Source organism: Chrysochloris asiatica, unplaced genomic scaffold, assembly GCF_000296735.1.
Source record: "Chrysochloris asiatica unplaced genomic scaffold, ChrAsi1.0 scaffold00138, whole genome shotgun sequence".
Lineage (NCBI taxonomy): Eukaryota > Metazoa > Chordata > Mammalia > Afrosoricida > Chrysochloridae > Chrysochloris > Chrysochloris asiatica.
This window is the reverse complement of record NW_006408656.1, coordinates 2558003-2562531: the sequence shown is the minus strand read 5'-3', so window position 1 is coordinate 2562531 and position 4529 is coordinate 2558003.

The window sequence follows — 4529 nt, the reverse complement described above, 5'->3', positions numbered from 1 at the left end:
GACAAACGGTTGGATATTACTCACTGGAGACTCTACCTTCCTCCACGCCCTCTGGATCTAGGTTCCCTCTTGAAAGCTTGTAAGCCAGTCACTTCCTGCCTTTGTAGCCCCACCCCCACCCCATTTTGGGTAGCCAATGTCCAAGTTGCCCATCCCTGTCTACTCTTTGTGTGGAGGGTGTGGGAATGATTCTTGCAGTGAGGATTTGTTTCCTCTTTTGAGCTACTGCATTGATAGGTATAATTACCATACTCACTTTTAAGGAACATTCTGGCTGTATCTCTTCCAAGACAGATTTGTTTGTTCTTCTGACAGTATATGGTATATTCATTATTCTTTGCCAACACCATAATTCAAAGGCATCAATTCTTCTTTGATCTTCCTTAATTATTGTCCACCTTTCACATGCATACAAAGCAATTGAAACAGTTGTCTTGTTGTTATTAGGTGCCATCTCCTAGTGACCCTGTGCATGGCAGAAGAAAATACTGCCCGGTCCTGTACCATCCTCACAATTGTTGTTACATTTGAGTGTGTTGCTGCTGTCACTGTGTCAATTCATCTCTTTGGGGGGGTCTTCCTCTTTTTCATCAATCCTCCATTTTAGCAAGCATTATGTACTTCTCCAGGGACTGGTCCCTTCTAATAATATATCCAAAGTATGAGAGATGAAGTCTGACCATCTTGGCTTCTAAAAAGCATTCTCACTGTACTTCTTTTTTTTTTTTAATGTTTTATTGTGAATTATGTGATAGTTTACATGGGAGAGCATTAGCTTTACATTCATCCTATCGTATATCATCTCATTACCATGATTACAATCCCCTTGATGCATCATCAAACAACCAAAGCTCACTGTACTTCTTCCAACACAGATTTGCTTGTTCTTCTGGCAATCCATGGTACTTTTAACATTCTTCTCCAAAACCGTAACTCACATGCATCTGTTCTTCTCAAGTCTTCCTTATTCATTGTCCAACTTTCATATGCATGAGGTTTCTGAAAATATCATAGCTTGGGTCAGGCACATCTGAGTCCTCAAACTGACACGTTTACTCTTAAACACTTTACATAGGTCTTGTACAGCAGGTTTACCTAATGCAATACGTCATTTGATTTCTTGGCTGCTGCTTCCATGAGTATCCAATGGTAGATACAAGCAAAATTAAGTCTTTGACAACTTCAATCTTTTCTCCATTTATTATGATGTTATTTATTGGCTCACTTGTGAAGAATTTTGTTTCCTCACATTGAGAGACAATCCATACTGAAAGCTGTATCTTTTAATCTTCATCAGTATGCATTTTAAGTCCTCTTCATTTCTAGCAAGCAAGGTTGTGTCATCTGTATATCACAAGTTGTTAACGAGTCTTTCTCTAATTCTGATGCCACGTTATTCTTCATATAATCCAATTTCTCAAATTATTTGCTTATCATACAGATTGAATAAGTATGATGAAAGGATGCAACCCTGACATATATCTTTCCTGACTTTAAACCATTCAGTGTCCCCTTGTTCTGTTTTAATAACTACCTCTTGGTCCTTGTTCCTCATGAACACAATGAAGTGTTCTGGAATACCAGTTTTTCACAATGTTATCCATAGTCTGTCATGATCTACACAGTTGAAAGCCTTTGCATAATCAACATCTTTCTTGATTACTCTGCTTTCAGTAATTATAGCTGCATTCTTTTATTATTATTATTATTAAAAAATAGTGAATTTAATTTGGGTGAAAAAATCCAGACTTAACGTACCTTCATTTAAAAAAGACAAGTTATGAAAACTTCTCATCTTGAGGGTATGAGTCATTGAGCCTTGGACTCAGAACCATAGTCTTGGGAACACCAAGGCCAATTGACATAAGAAAGTCCTAAAAGATTATGTTCTACATCCTAATTTGGTGAGCAGTGATAGAGGTCTTATAAGATAGCTGCATTCTTGTTGTTAAGTGCAGTAAAGTTGGTTTCAACTCATAGTGACTCTGTGTAGGGATTCTGAGGAGCAGCTGGTGGGTTTGAACTGCTAACATTGTGGTTCATAGTCCAGTGCTGATCCTACAGTGCCATACCAGGAGTCCTACGTTCTTACTGACACATGATTCTCAAGAGTATATATTTTTAGCAATTTGAGTCTATCAACTTTTTCCAAAGCATTCAGCTTGATTTTTATAAAATAAAGCTAATTTTTATATGTATATTGCATTGTTTTACATATTATGTATGTACATATATATATTTATAGGAGTCATGGTGTAGAATAAGCGTTGGACTACAAATCCATAGGTCAGCAATTCAAATCCACCAGCCACTTCACAGCAACCGTATACAGAGATTCCACGAGTCAGAACCAACTGATGACACACAACAACAGCATATAAATTTGTAACAAGTTCAGTAATACTTCAATTATAACACAAATACAACAGGATTAAGCAGAGCTAGAAACAAACAGGTACCTCCTGGTTAGCACGCAAATCATGTGGTGGGAACAAAAGTATACTTGGTTTGGCCTCAAGCTTAATTGGTACTTTTAAAAATTTTTAACAGAGAGAACAGAAATGGTAGATGAGTGCTTCTCACACATTAATGTTCATGTGAATTACCTGGGGATCTTATTTAAATGCAGATTCTGATTCAGTAGATCTGGGGTGGGGCTTGAGGTTTAACTTGTTTAACCAGCTCCCTGGTCTCAGATCACACTTTGAGTAGCAAGATTAATGTGATAAAAATGTCACTTTACCTCTGTGGTATTCCTCTCTCAAACTCCAGACTAAACATGAGAAAAACATCAAATCCCAATGGGAGATATTTTACAAAATACCTGAGATAGTACTCCTCAAAACTTTCAAGGTCATAAAAATAAAGAAAGTCTGAGAAACTGTCACAACCCATAGGAGCCTAAGTAAAAGTAATGCGGTGTCCTGGATGGGAGGCTGGAACAGAAAAAAAGACATTGGCAATCTGAACTAAATATGGACGTTCATTAACAGTCATGTATTAATACTGGTTCATTAATTATAACAAATGTGCTACATTACTGTTGTTAAATGCCCCCAAGTTGGTTCTAACTCCTAATGTCCCTGTATAGGGTTTCTGAGAAGTGGCTGGTGAGTTTGAACTGCAAATCTTGTGATTCAAACTGATCCCAAGTGCTTAGCCTACGGTGCTACAGCAGGACTCAAATGTGCCATACTAATGTAAAATGTTCTGGTAGCATAGTGGTTACAAATCGGGCTGCTAACCTCAAGGTCAGCAGTTTGAAACTACCAGTGGTTCTGAGAGAAATCCCTTACAGATTTACAGCCTCGGAAACCCTAGGTAGGGTCACTATGAGTTGGTACACAACAACAATGTAAAATGTTAATGAAGAAATGTCCTAAGGCCAATACTTTTTATTTTTATGTTTTAATTTTCTTAGTTAGCCAGTGGAGTCCTGGTGTGGCACTATGGGATAAAGCACTGGATTGCAAGGTCAGTTTGAACCACAAAATAGGTGGTTCAAACTCACCAGTCACTCCTGTATATCCTATACAGTGTTGCTATGAGTTGGATCCGACTCAACAGCACTTAACAACAACAATAGTTATAACAAAACCCACAAGTGAATGGCTTTAACAAACAGAACATTCTTCCCTCACATTTTACGAGGCCGGTGGTCTGAAGTCCAGGCACCAGCTGTGGGAAAAGGTCCTCGTTTCCTTTCAGCATCTGAAGGCTGAGCATTCCTTGAAACTCTCCATGTACCTTGAAATCAATCATCCCCTGGATCTAGGAGCCTCACAGTGCAGGGACCTCAAGTCTAAAGGATGCATTCCACTTCTGATTCTTCTTTTTTGATGATATTAAGTTCGTCTTTCTCTGGTCACTTATCTATGTTATATAAAAGGTGTTGCTCATCACATTCCCTTACACTGGATTAGAACCCACCCACTGTCATCAAGTAAATTCCAACTCATAGTGAAACAGAAAGCCTCCTCTTTCTCCCTCAGAGCAGCTGGTGGATTTGAACTACTGACCTTGTGATTAGCAGCCCAATGTTTAACTCACGATGACACCATGGTTTCTTAAAGGTATTGCAGCCCACCCTTAATCCTCTTATTGGTTTATCACATTGGATCACAGCATGAGGAATCCTTACATAACTGCCAAATTACTGAGACGCATGACAAGTTGGCACATGTTTTTGGTGACACAATTCAGTCTCTGACAGACATTGATTTTCTTTTTATTGTGCTGTCTTACAAAGAGGGAAAACAGACAAGTAGAGACACACACACAGGGGTAACAGACCATGTGAAGAATCATTTACAAGTCAAGAAATGCAAAGAAGGGAAATAAGACCCAATATATCCAGATTACACTCCCAACTAAGGTTATTCATGGTATAAGTAGATTTGTGTTATCTTTCAGTAATCCAGAACTTGATTGGAACTTAATCCAACAGCATTTTGGGAGGTTGTAGAACAATATACACTTGTCTGTGGATATTCATCAGCTACATGCTCAAATTTATGATATAAGTAATT